This window comes from Sardina pilchardus, chromosome 11 (assembly GCF_963854185.1).
Source record: "Sardina pilchardus chromosome 11, fSarPil1.1, whole genome shotgun sequence".
In the NCBI taxonomy this organism is placed as follows: Eukaryota; Metazoa; Chordata; class Actinopteri; order Clupeiformes; family Clupeidae; genus Sardina; species Sardina pilchardus.
The window spans coordinates 149,623-161,890 of NC_085004.1; the positions used below are offsets into that span (position 1 = coordinate 149,623).

General features: G+C 42.6%; 22 non-coding genes across 22 annotated transcripts; all 22 read right to left on the reverse strand.

The window, feature by feature from the left end:
* Window positions 1-106: 106 nt before the first annotated feature.
* On the reverse strand, window positions 107-179 carry trnav-cac (transfer RNA valine (anticodon CAC)). Its single transcript has one exon. It is a non-coding gene; the product is annotated as a tRNA-Val (tRNA).
* A 104-nt stretch (window positions 180-283) lies between these two features.
* On the reverse strand, window positions 284-356 carry trnav-cac (transfer RNA valine (anticodon CAC)). The gene has a single exon. It is a non-coding gene; the product is annotated as a tRNA-Val (tRNA).
* A 104-nt stretch (window positions 357-460) lies between these two features.
* trnav-cac (transfer RNA valine (anticodon CAC)) lies at window positions 461-533 on the reverse strand. The gene has a single exon. It is a non-coding gene; the product is annotated as a tRNA-Val (tRNA).
* A 117-nt stretch (window positions 534-650) lies between these two features.
* On the reverse strand, window positions 651-723 carry trnav-uac (transfer RNA valine (anticodon UAC)). Its single transcript has one exon. It is a non-coding gene; the product is annotated as a tRNA-Val (tRNA).
* A 104-nt stretch (window positions 724-827) lies between these two features.
* On the reverse strand, window positions 828-900 carry trnav-aac (transfer RNA valine (anticodon AAC)). The gene has a single exon. It is a non-coding gene; the product is annotated as a tRNA-Val (tRNA).
* Window positions 901-1,230: 330 nt separating this feature from the next.
* Window positions 1,231-1,303, reverse strand: trnav-cac (transfer RNA valine (anticodon CAC)). The gene has a single exon. It is a non-coding gene; the product is annotated as a tRNA-Val (tRNA).
* A 104-nt stretch (window positions 1,304-1,407) lies between these two features.
* trnav-cac (transfer RNA valine (anticodon CAC)) lies at window positions 1,408-1,480 on the reverse strand. The gene has a single exon. It is a non-coding gene; the product is annotated as a tRNA-Val (tRNA).
* A 104-nt stretch (window positions 1,481-1,584) lies between these two features.
* trnav-cac (transfer RNA valine (anticodon CAC)) lies at window positions 1,585-1,657 on the reverse strand. Its single transcript has one exon. It is a non-coding gene; the product is annotated as a tRNA-Val (tRNA).
* A 117-nt stretch (window positions 1,658-1,774) lies between these two features.
* trnav-uac (transfer RNA valine (anticodon UAC)) lies at window positions 1,775-1,847 on the reverse strand. The gene has a single exon. It is a non-coding gene; the product is annotated as a tRNA-Val (tRNA).
* Window positions 1,848-1,951: 104 nt separating this feature from the next.
* Window positions 1,952-2,024, reverse strand: trnav-aac (transfer RNA valine (anticodon AAC)). Its single transcript has one exon. It is a non-coding gene; the product is annotated as a tRNA-Val (tRNA).
* Window positions 2,025-2,486: 462 nt separating this feature from the next.
* Window positions 2,487-2,559, reverse strand: trnav-cac (transfer RNA valine (anticodon CAC)). Its single transcript has one exon. It is a non-coding gene; the product is annotated as a tRNA-Val (tRNA).
* A 104-nt stretch (window positions 2,560-2,663) lies between these two features.
* Window positions 2,664-2,736, reverse strand: trnav-cac (transfer RNA valine (anticodon CAC)). The gene has a single exon. It is a non-coding gene; the product is annotated as a tRNA-Val (tRNA).
* Window positions 2,737-2,853: 117 nt separating this feature from the next.
* Window positions 2,854-2,926, reverse strand: trnav-uac (transfer RNA valine (anticodon UAC)). Its single transcript has one exon. It is a non-coding gene; the product is annotated as a tRNA-Val (tRNA).
* A 104-nt stretch (window positions 2,927-3,030) lies between these two features.
* Window positions 3,031-3,103, reverse strand: trnav-cac (transfer RNA valine (anticodon CAC)). Its single transcript has one exon. It is a non-coding gene; the product is annotated as a tRNA-Val (tRNA).
* A 117-nt stretch (window positions 3,104-3,220) lies between these two features.
* Window positions 3,221-3,293, reverse strand: trnav-uac (transfer RNA valine (anticodon UAC)). Its single transcript has one exon. It is a non-coding gene; the product is annotated as a tRNA-Val (tRNA).
* Window positions 3,294-3,397: 104 nt separating this feature from the next.
* On the reverse strand, window positions 3,398-3,470 carry trnav-aac (transfer RNA valine (anticodon AAC)). Its single transcript has one exon. It is a non-coding gene; the product is annotated as a tRNA-Val (tRNA).
* A 198-nt stretch (window positions 3,471-3,668) lies between these two features.
* trnav-cac (transfer RNA valine (anticodon CAC)) lies at window positions 3,669-3,741 on the reverse strand. The gene has a single exon. It is a non-coding gene; the product is annotated as a tRNA-Val (tRNA).
* Window positions 3,742-3,845: 104 nt separating this feature from the next.
* Window positions 3,846-3,918, reverse strand: trnav-aac (transfer RNA valine (anticodon AAC)). The gene has a single exon. It is a non-coding gene; the product is annotated as a tRNA-Val (tRNA).
* Window positions 3,919-4,022: 104 nt separating this feature from the next.
* On the reverse strand, window positions 4,023-4,095 carry trnav-cac (transfer RNA valine (anticodon CAC)). Its single transcript has one exon. It is a non-coding gene; the product is annotated as a tRNA-Val (tRNA).
* A 117-nt stretch (window positions 4,096-4,212) lies between these two features.
* trnav-uac (transfer RNA valine (anticodon UAC)) lies at window positions 4,213-4,285 on the reverse strand. Its single transcript has one exon. It is a non-coding gene; the product is annotated as a tRNA-Val (tRNA).
* A 104-nt stretch (window positions 4,286-4,389) lies between these two features.
* trnav-cac (transfer RNA valine (anticodon CAC)) lies at window positions 4,390-4,462 on the reverse strand. Its single transcript has one exon. It is a non-coding gene; the product is annotated as a tRNA-Val (tRNA).
* A 198-nt stretch (window positions 4,463-4,660) lies between these two features.
* Window positions 4,661-4,733, reverse strand: trnav-cac (transfer RNA valine (anticodon CAC)). The gene has a single exon. It is a non-coding gene; the product is annotated as a tRNA-Val (tRNA).
* Window positions 4,734-12,268: the final 7,535 nt, after the last annotated feature.

Consider the following 12,268-nt stretch of genomic DNA (forward strand, 5'->3'; position numbering starts at 1 on the left):
ACACCCTGCAGGAAGCGGTCACCTAGATTACTTTTGGCAAGACAAACCCTAGCTGAAGGCGCACGGAATTGTTCAGCTCAATCCATCACTCTGCCAAATAAGAATTTGTTTCCACCCAGTTTCGAACTGGGGACCTTTCGCGTGTGAGGCGAACGTGATAACCACTACACTATGGAAACACCCTGCAGGAAGTGGTCACATAGATTACTTTTGGCAAGACAAACCCTAGCTGAAGGCGCTATAAATTGTTCAGCTCAATCCAACATCCTGCCAAATAAGAACTTGTTTCCACCCAGTTTCGAACTGGGGACCTTTCGCGTGTGAGGCGAACGTGATAACCACTACACTATGGAAACACCCTGCAGGAAGTGGTCACCTAGATTAGTTTTGGCAAGACAAACCCTAGCTGAAGGCACGCGGAACTGTTCAGCTCAATCCATCATCCTGCCAAATAAGAATTTGTTTCCACCCAGTTTCGAACTGGGGACCTTTCGCGTGTGAGGCGAACGTGATAACCACTACACTATGGAAACTTGTGCTGAATTCTCTGGTAGACATAGCAACTGAGTCAGTTCAATGAAAGATTACTTCAATTGAAGCACCAAGATGTACTTGTTCCAAGGAAACAAGCATGCATGCAAGAAAGAGATTGTTTCCACCCAGTTTCGAACTGGGGACCTTTCGCGTGTAAAGCGAACGTGATAACCACTACACTATGGAAACATCCTGCAGCAAGTGGTCACCTAGATTACTTTTGGCAAGACAACCCCTAGCAGAAGACATGTGGAATTGTTCAGCTCAATCCAAAGTCCTGCCAAATAAGAATTTGTTTCCACCCAGTTTCGAACTGGGGACCTTTCGCGTGTTAGGCGAACGTGATAACCACTACACTATGGAAACACCCTGAAGGAGGTGGTCACCTAGATTATTTTTGCCAAGGTAAACCCTAGCAGAAGACAAGTGGAATTCTTCAGCTATGGAACACAACTTTCGCGTGTTAGGCGAAAGTGATAACCACTACACTATGGAAACACCCTGAAGGAGGTGGTCACCTAGATTATTTTTGCCAAGGTAAACCCTAGCAGAAGACAAGTGGAATTCTTCAGCTATGGAACACAACGGAAACACCCTGCAGGAAGCGGTCACCTAGATTACTTTTGGCAAGACAAACCCTAGCTGAAGGCGCACGGAATTGTTCAGCTCAATCCATCACTCTGCCAAATAAGAATTTGTTTCCACCCAGTTTCGAACTGGGGACCTTTCGCGTGTGAGGCGAACGTGATAACCACTACACTATGGAAACACCCTGCAGGAAGTGGTCACATAGATTACTTTTGGCAAGACAAACCCTAGCTGAAGGCGCTATAAATTGTTCAGCTCAATCCAACATCCTGCCAAATAAGAACTTGTTTCCACCCAGTTTCGAACTGGGGACCTTTCGCGTGTGAGGCGAACGTGACAACCACTACACTATGGAAACACCCTGCAGGAAGTGGTCACCTAGATTAGTTTTGGCAAGACAAACCCTAGCTGAAGGCACGCGGAACTGTTCAGCTCAATCCATCATCCTGCCAAATAAGAATTTGTTTCCACCCAGTTTCGAACTGGGGACCTTTCGCGTGTGAGGCGAACGTGATAACCACTACACTATGGAAACTTGTGCTGAATTCTCTGGTAGACATAGCAACTGAGTCAGTTCAATGAAAGATTACTTCAATTGAAGCACCAAGATGTACTTGTTCCAAGGAAACAAGCATGCATGCAAGAAAGAGATTGTTTCCACCCAGTTTCGAACTGGGGACCTTTCGCGTGTAAAGCGAACGTGATAACCACTACACTATGGAAACATCCTGCAGCAAGTGGTCACCTAGATTACTTTTGGCAAGACAACCCCTAGCAGAAGACATGTGGAATTGTTCAGCTCAATCCAAAGTCCTGCCAAATAAGAATTTGTTTCCACCCAGTTTCGAACTGGGGACCTTTTGCGTGTTAGGCGAACGTGATAACCACTACACTATGGAAACACCCTGAAGGAGGTGGTCACCTAGATTATTTTTGCCAAGGTAAACCCTAGCAGAAGACAAGTGGAATTCTTCAGCTATGGAACACAACTTTCGCGTGTTAGGCGAAAGTGATAACCACTACACTATGGAAACACCCTGAAGGAGGTGGTCACCTAGATTATTTTTGCCAAGGTAAACCCTAGCAGAAGACAAGTGGAATTCTTCAGCTATGGAACACAACTTTCGCGTGTTAGGCGAAAGTGATAACCACTACACTATGGAAACACCCTGAAGGAGGTGGTCACCTAGATTATTTTTGCCAAGGTAAACCCTAGCAGAAGACAAGTGGAATTCTTCAGTTATGGAACACAACGGAAACACCCTGCAGGAAGCGGTCACCTAGATTACTTTTGGCAAGACAAACCCTAGCTGAAGGCGCGCGGAATTGTTCAGCTCAATCCATCACTCTGCCAAATAAGAATTTGTTTCCACCCAGTTTCGAACTGGGGACCTTTCGCGTGTGAGGCGAACGTGATAACCACTACACTATGGAAACACCCTGCAGGAAGTGGTCACATAGATTAGTTTTGGCAAGACAAACCCTAGCTGAAGGCACGCGGAACTGTTCAGCTCAATCCATCATCCTGCCAAATAAGAATTTATTTCCACCCAGTTTCGAACTGGGGACCTTTCGCGTGTGAGGCGAACGTGATAACCACTACACTATGGAAACTTGTGCTGAATTCTCTGGTAGACATACCAACTGAGTCAGTTCAATGAAAGATTACTTCAATTGAAGCACCAAGATGTACTTGTTCCAAGGAAACAAGCATGCATGCAAGAAAGAGATTGTTTCCACCCAGTTTCGAACTGGGGACCTTTCGCGTGTAAAGCGAACTTGATAACCACTACACTATGGAAACAACCTGCAGGAAGTGGTCACCTAGATTAGTTTTGGCAAGACAAACCCTAGCTGAAGACACGCGGAACTGTTCAGCTCAATCCATCATCCTGCCAAATAAGAATTTGTTTCCACCCAGTTTCGAACTGAGGACCTTTCGCGTGTGAAACGAACGTGATAACCACTACACTATGGAAACTTGTGCTGAATTCTCTGGTAGACATAGCTACTGAGTCAGTTCAATGAAAGATTACTTCAATTGAAGCACCAAGATGTACTTGTTCCAAGGAAACAAGCATGCATGCAAGAAAGAGATTGTTTCCACCCAGTTTCGAACTGGGGACCTTTCGCGTGTAAAGCGAACGTGATAACCACTACACTATGGAAACATCCTGCAGCAAGTGGTCACGTAGATTACTTTTGGCAAGACAACCCCTAGCAGAAGACATGTGGAATTGTTCAGCTCAATCCAAAGTCCTGCCAAATAAGAATTTGTTTCCACCCAGTTTCGAACTGGGGACCTTTCGCGTGTTAGGCGAACGTGATAACCACTACACTATGGAAACACCCTGAAGGAGGTGGTCACCTAGATTATTTTTGCCAAGGTAAACCCTAGCAGAAGACCAGTGGAATTCTTCAGCTATGGAACACAACGGAAACACCCTGTAGGAAGCGGTCACCTAGATTACTTTTGGCAAGACAAACCCTAGCTTAAGGCGCGCGGAATTGTTCAGCTCAATCCATCACTCTGCCAAATAAGAATTTGTTTCCACCCAGTTTCGAACTGGGGACCTTTCGCGTGTGAGGCGAACGTGATAACCACTACACTATGGAAACACCCTGCAGGAAGTGGTCACATAGATTACTTTTGGCAAGACAAACCCTAGCTGAAGGCGCTATAAATTGTTCAGCTCAATCCAACATCCTGCCAAATAAGAACTTATTTCCACCCAGTTTCGAACTGGGGACCTTTCGCGTGTTAGGCGAACGTGATAACCACTACACTATGGAAACACCCTGCAGGAAGTGGTCACCTAGATTAGTTTTGGCAAGACAAACCCTAGCTGAAGGCACGCGGAACTGTTCAGCTCAATCCATCATCCTGCCAAATAAGAATTTGTTTCCACCCAGTTTCGAACTGGGGACCTTTCGCGTGTGAGGCGAACGTGATAACCACTACACTATGGAAACTCGTGCTGAATTCTCTGGTAGACACAGCAACTGAGTCAGTTCAATGAAAGATTACTTCAATTGAAGCACCAAGATGTACTTGTTCCAAGGAAACAAGCATGCATGCAAGAAAGAGATTGTTTCCACCCAGTTTCGAACTGGGGACCTTTCGCGTGTAAAGCAAACGTGATAACCACTACACTATGGAAACATCCTGCAGCAAGTGGTCACCTAGATTACTTTTGGCAAGACAACCCCTAGCAGAAGACATGTGGAATTGTTCAGCTCAATCCAAAGTCCTGCCAAATAAGAATTTGTTTCCACCCAGTGACGAACTGGGGACCTTTCGCGTGTGAGGCGAACGTGATAACCACTACACTATGGAAACACCCTGAAGGAGGTGGTCACCTAGATTATTTTTGACAAGGTAAACCCTAGCAGAAGACAAGCGGAATTCTTCAGCTATGGAACACTATGGAAACACCCTGCAGGAAGCGGTCACCTAGATTACTTTTGGCAAGACAAACCCTAGCTGAAGGCGCGCGGAATTGTTCAGCTCAATCCATCACTCTGCCAAATAAGAATTTGTTTCCACCCAGTTTCGAACTGGGGACCTTTCGCGTGTGAGGCGAACGTGATAACCACTACACTATGGAAACTTGTGCTGAATTCTCTGGTAGACATAGCAACTGAGTCAGTTCAATGAAAGATTACTTCAATTGAAGCACCGAGATGTACTTGTTCCAAGGAACAATAAAAAGTGATGCACAATGTTGTTTCTTATCTAGGGCGACAGTGATGTCATTGACCACCTTGAGTGCTGCTGTGATAGTACTGTGTCTTTTTCTGAAGCCAGATTGACAGGTTGATAAGATGGCATTGTTATGCAGAAACTCCTTAAGTTGATCACTCACAAGCTTTTCAAGGATTTTTGCTAATACAGATAAGTTAGAAATAGGTCTATAATTGTTTAGAATTGATGAGTCACCCCCTTTTAAGACTGGGAGCACAAAGGCAGGTATTTCATTCTTTTCCACCGTAAGGTTGAAAAGGTATGTAAGAGGCCCTGCTACAAAATCAGCTGCCATCCTCAAAAAATAAGCATCCATAAAATCTGGTCCTGGTGTTTTTTTTGGATCTAAGGTTTTTAGTGCATGATGCACTTCTGAAATTGAAAATGGTGCAAAATTAAAGGACTGAGTAGTGTGCACTGGAGTGTCAGAGCAAGGTTTCGCAGACACAGAACCCACAGCATCAAAGAGTGAGCCAGCAGAAATAAAGTGTTCATTAAAGCAGTTTAACATCTCCATTTTATCATGTATAGTCACTGAATCCTTCCTAATAAAGGTGGGTACCGTTTGTGCATCATTGCATACTGGCAGGGATTTAATAATCTTCCAGAAATTCCTGGGATTGTTTAGATTTTCAGTAGTGACCGACAGATAATGATCCGATTTGGCCTTCTTGATAAAAGAGGTACATTTATATCTTAACTGTCTAAAGAGCAGCCAATCCGCAGAGGAATCAGTTGTCCTAGCTTTGGCCCAAGCCAAATTGCGCTCATGGATAGCATCTGCGAGCTCAGTGGAAACCCAGGGCTTATCGCGGCCCTTAAAGGAGCACGCCACCCCCAGGTGAAATTGGGTCACTCCCCGCAGTCCCTAGAGTTGGATGAGTGAGCCAAAGCGTTTTGTAGCCGACCCAGCCACTGTCCTGTTCTAGAAACGCCCCGTTAGCCTTATCTTAGCATAGTCGCTTTATTCCAAAGTGTCCAGTTAGCATGTCGTTGCAAAAGTGAATCAAATATTGATTTTTTATAATTATTTTTCGTTGAGGGTTTTCAGATGCTGGTGGTGTCTTTGCGCCTGGTAGCTGTGCTTTTACGGTGCTATGCCCGAAAACAGTTCCACATCTAAATTGGTCTAGTAAATACCTTCGTGTGAATTTGCATTGGTATTTTGCACTCGATGTGAATGTACAGGTTACGAAAAATAATTATAAAAAATCTTGAGTTATTTGATTCACTTTTGCAACGACATGCTAACTGGACACTTTGGAATAAAGCGACTATACTAAGATAAGGCTAACAGGGCGTTTCTAGATCAGGACAGTGGCTGGGTCGGCTACAAAACGCTTTGGCTCACTCATCCAACTCTAGGGACTGCGGGGAGTGACCCAATTTCACCTGGGGGTGGCGTGTTCCTTTAACTCTATATTTCCTGTATGGGGCATGTGAGTTTATGATTTGCACGAATCCATCCCGAAAATAGTTCCACGCTGTCTCCACATCAGGAATGAGCTCAATTCTACCCCAATTGAACTCATGCAAATCATGACAAAAACCCTGTTCATGAAAATGTTTAAGGTTTCTCTTACAAATGATGCAAGGTTTTAATTTAGGAATCTTCGTATTCCTGATAGCCACAACTAGGCAATGATCACTAAGATCGTTGCAAAGAACTCCTGCAGCCGAGTACTTATGCGGGGCGTTTGTCAAGATTAAGTCTATTAAGGTTGACTTCGCAGGACATTTAAAATTAGGACGGGTGGGTGCATTTATCAGCTGCGTGAGGTTGACAGAATCACAGAATGACTTAAAGTTGTCAGAGACTGGCTTCAGCAAATCCCAGTTGGGTCATTCCATGCCAAACGTACAAATGTCCCCACTCGACCGTCACAGATTTGGCTGAAAAAAATCAAGGTTGTTCACACACTTCTTAATAGGTGTAGTCCCAAGTATGAGCTCTCTACTCCCAACAGTTTTGTCACAAAACATGTTTTAGCAACTACTCCCCCCCTGCATTTTTAAGCAGCGCTTTCTGAAGAGCCATTTTCAAATAGCTAATACTATAAAAGTGTTTAAGCTAGCTCATTCAAACTTCCCATGCTTAAAATACGCTACCATGACTTGAGGAATTTGGATTTCCAAGGGTGATGCTTGAATTTGCTTGAAAATTTTACTCTATGCTTTGTGGCAGCATCTTTGAAGGCCTGTGGAAAGTTTCATGTTTAAGCTAGAACCTTGAGATTGAATACAGACCTTCCCATGTATACTCTGTATATTGTGTTAAATAACTGTCCTTAAGTAGTGAACAGTGTGGAAGATATTGAAGCTTGAAAATTGATGAAAACATTTTTGTCGTATTTTTGACATGCTATAGCAAAAAAATGACAGCATCTACCAACATGAAACATTTTTTTTGGGAAAGATTAGATGTTTATTATTAACATATCAAAAACTTGTGATGGTATTCTGCCCCATTTTCTCACAATGATTTTTTGAAAATGTGGTATTTTTGGACACGCCCAGCGTTCAATGGCCTATGGAAGCATATTTAAATGCAAAAATAATCTATGACACAAAGCTTACACTGCACAAAATACTTTATTTGAACTCCTTCATAAAATATGTAGCTGCTTTGAGGTCATTCTCCTGAAGTACATACACTATATTGCCAAAGGTATTGGGTCACCTGCCTTGACCCCCACATGAACTTCAGTCACATCCTATTCTTAATCCATAAGGTTCAATATGACATTGGTGCACCCTTTGCGGCTATAACAGCTTCAACTCTTATGGGAAGGCTTTCCACAAGGTGCAGGAGTGTGTTTATGGGCATTTTTTGCCATTCTTTCAGAAGCCCATTTGTGAAGTCACACACTGATGTTGGACGAGGAGGCTCTCAGTCTCCGCTTTAATTCATCCCAAAGGTGTTCTATTGAGTTGAGGTCAGGACTGTGCAGGCCAGTCAAGTTCATCTACTCCAAACTCTGTCATCTATGTCTGTATGGACCTTGCTTGGTGCCCTGGTACACAGTCATGTTGAAACAGAAAGTGGCCATCCCCAAACTGTTCAACAAAGTTGGAATTGTCCAAAATATCTTGGTTAATGCTGAAGCATTCAGAGTTCCTTTCACTGGAACTACGAGACCAAGCTCAGCTCAGGGATGGCCACTTTTTGTTCCAACATGACTGTGTACCAGTGCACCAAGCAAGATCCATACAGACATGGACGACAGAGTTTGGTGTAGATGAACTAAACTGGCCTGCACATGGGTTCAAAGAGAGTATTTTGTGCAGTGTAAGCTTTGTGTCATAGATTTTTTTTGCATTTAAATATGCTTCCATAGGCCATTGAATGCTGGGCGTGTCCAAAAATACCACATTTTCAAAAAATCATTGTGAGAAAATGGGGCAGAACACCATCACAAGTTTTTGATATGTTAATAATAAACATCTAATCTTTCCCCAAATAAAGTTTCATGTTGGTAGATGCTGTCATTTTTTTGCTATAGCATGTCAAAAATGCGACAAAAATGTTATCAATTTTCAAGCTTCAATATCTTCCACACTGTTCACTACTTAAGGACAGTTATTTAACACAATATACAGAGTATACATGGGAAGGTCTGTATTCAATCTCAAGGTTCTAGCTTAAACATGAAACTTTCCACAGGCCTTCAAAGATGCTGCCACAAAGCATAGAGTAAAATTTTCAAGCAAATTCAAGCACCACAAATACTATGATATACCCAAGCAACACCCTTGGAAATCCAAATTCCTCAAGTCATGGTAGCGTATTTTAAGCATGGGAAGTTTGAATGAGCTAGCTTAAACACTTTTATAGTATTAGCTATTTGAAAATGGCTCTTCAGAAAGCGCTGCTTAAAAATGCAGGGGGGGGAGTAGTTGCTAAAACATGTTTTGTGACAAAACTGTTGGGAGTAGAGAGCTCATACTTGGGACTACACCTATTAAGAAGTGTGTGAACAACCTTGATTTTTTTCAGCCAAATCTGTGACGGTCGAGTGGGGACATTTGTACGTTTGGCATGGAATGACCCAGTTTAGATCTCCAGCCAGAACAATTTCGCTGTAATTTAGTCTGGATAAAAGATGTATCAAAGATTGCAGAGCATCGTTTAGGGCAGATGGAGGCCTATAACACCCAACTACCGTAATACAGAAGTCATTTGCAATTTTCACATTTAACGCCAAGAACTCTAATTTCTTACAGATAGATTCAGACAGCGCAACATTAACATGGAATTTTAATTTTACATAGATGGCAATGCCTCCTTTTCTAAGTGTGTCAACACGGAAAACATTATAGCCCTCAACCGCAACGTCATTATCTGTGATTATTTTTGTCAGCCAGATAATACAACAACATATGCATTTGTAGATTTAACCCATATTCGCAGCCCATCCATTTTTGATAACAAGCTGCGCACATTTAGGTGAACAATACTGAGCCCTGGCATTTGTTTGACATCAGATGGCATTTGAATACAATGCAACTCGGGGCCAGGATTAGGTTGCACGTTACCAGACATGAGTAATAGTAAAACAATCATCCATCTCCGTTTAGCAGCATTGTCCGACAGGTCCTTAGACCTTTGGTGTTTTGAGTCCAAGCAAGATCTCTCCTTGAAAACGAAGTAGTCATTCAGAACTAAAAGGCTTTGGGAACGTGATATATTACCAATTACGTTCCATCCCTGCTGAAAAAACCAGCAAGAAACCAGCTTAGGCTGGTAGCTGGTTTTAGCTGGTTTTAGCTGGTCTTTGCCCAAAACACAGTTCTTATTGCTGGTCTTGCTGGTGTAGCTGGTTAGGCCACCAGCTAGACATCCTGGCGTGACCATCTGAGGAAGCTGGTCGTGCTGGTGTGACCAGCCTGTCGTTTGGGATACAGCTGGTTTAAGATGGTCATGCTGGTGACCAGCCTGTCCAGCTTGACAAAGATGGTCAAGCTGGTTTTCTAGAATGACCCACATAAGCTGGCGTGGCCAGTAAAAACCAGCAATGTAGACCAGCAACACCAACTAAAATGACCAGCTTAAGGTGGTACGACAATCAAAACCAGCTGAATTACCATCATATGCTGGGTAAACCAGCTGAAGGTGTGTTTTCGCGAGAGTTTTGCTGGTCTAGCTGGTTAACCATCAAAGGGTGGTCAAACAAGCTGGTTAACAAGCTGGTCAACCAGCAAACCACCTTTAGCTGGTCAGGCTGGTTTTTTCAGCAGGGATGCCAAAACCATATCCATTGTCCGCACCTTCGGCATTTGTACCGGTACGGCAGCCACGAAGCAAGTGCACCGGGTGTTACAAGCAGTATCCAAAGGGCGATAAACATTGTTCGGTGTACTCACCCACAGACTGTCCCTTGTCCGCAAGTCCCACACAAACAATACGCTAATTAAAATCACAATCAGTGCCATCTCCAAAGACCGGCGAAATGTGCAAGTGCGCGTGTGAACCCAGCAGGCCGCCAACAGTGTGGATGCGGGCTTGACGGGGAAATACAACAGGTGGCCAGGTAAAAAACAGCCAGGTGAGGGCCGAGGCACAGGAAAACTTTAGGTCCAGGAGAGATCAGGGGACATCCTCAGAAGACTTGATTGTACATTCCAATTAAGAGCCCAGGGCTGGAGTACTCCAAAGCACTATTTACGCAGACTTATTTACTTGCATTTAGCACATATGATGAAGGCAATAAGTTAGTAAAACAGACGACACTATAGTACTGACACAGACAAACAGACTACCATGCTGCCATCTTGGATCTATTGAATGTATAAAAAAGCATACAAATAATATATGAAAATGTAATGTTAATCACCTCTATGTAATAAATGTTAATTAGTATTCACTTTTAAAACATAAGATTTGTTAGTAATCCAACATTTCTACTACAAGACCAATTCATTGGCCCTATTTTGTGATTGTAGCAGGTACCTGGTACATCTGCCGGAGGAGACCGTCTCAGTTGACTCTGCAGACCCAAGTTAGCCTAATGTTATGGATTTTAGGTAATACTCTATAATGGCTATTTCAACTATGTGTTCGCTGCTCATACACAATCTAACTTACAGGACCCAGACGCTGTACCACAAAAAAAGGCTATCTTGTTAAAGATTGTAGACAAGACCCAAATGCAGACCAAATGCAACTCAGCAGGTTTTATTGAGGATTCCCAAAGTCAGTAGCTGAGATCACGAATGAACAAAAAATCCAAAAAGGAGAAAGCACAAAAGATCCAGTCAAAAGATAAAGTCCAAAAAGTAACTCACAGGAAATCCAGGGAAAAAAGCTCCAAAAAACAGATGGCAAAGTCACTTGCAAAAAGACAGGCTAGGCACAATCTGAACATCAGGCTTCTGGTTTACGTTCTGACACAGATCACAAAACAGACTGAACTTAAATAGCAGAAACAGGTCTAATTGAATGAGGAGCAAACAGGGAAAATCAATTACAACTAGAAATGCAATTCCAAGGAATTACCAGTGCATGAAAATGCAAAAATAGATAGATAATGTAGATATGGTTACTAAGGTGTAGCTAGGGTAAACATGGTGGTTGCATAGTTTACAGAGAGTTGATAGTGTGAAGGTAGACAGTTTAAAGATGAAACATTCCAGTTCTAACTTAACTAATGCTTTCTATTCATGTTAAAATGTTGATTAGCTAACTTAGCTAATGATTTCTAGCAGTTATGCTAAAATGCTTATTATGCTAGCAATGCTAACTTTACTAACAATGCTAACCAGGTTGATTAGCTAACTTAACCGATGATTTCTAGCAGTAATGTTAAAAATGCTAACTATGCTAACAATGCTAAATTTGCTAACAATGCTAACCAGGTTGATTAGCTAACTTAGTTGATGATTTTTTGCAGTTATGCTAAAAATGCTAACTATGCTAACAATGCTAACTATGCTAACCATGCTAACTAGCTAACTTGCCAGTGAGGACTTTTATTTTGAAACATTTGTTGCTAGGGTATCCATGGTGGCCACTATCAGGAAACAATAAGTTACTGCAGTATAATCATGTTGGTTGCTATGGAAACGGTCATAAACACTTAATTTTAATGGTTGCTATGTTGGTTGCTAGGTACATGGAGGTTTCATGTAGTTGACTGGAGGCATAGTGGATGATAACTGACAGTTGGAATGGTTGAACAGTTCAATAGTTGAGTAGTTTCAGTGGTATTATTGCAGTGAGGACCTTTATTTTGAAACAGTTGTGGACAGAGGAAGTAGTGAAACAGGATCTGTAGTCTTAATGAGATTGTATGCTTAAAGCCTGAGACAGAAGGTGCCCCTCATATAGCGTTTATGCGTCCTCTCTCGCTCCTCACTGATCTACATAAAGAATGATGGAGCGGCAACAATGGGATAGTCTAG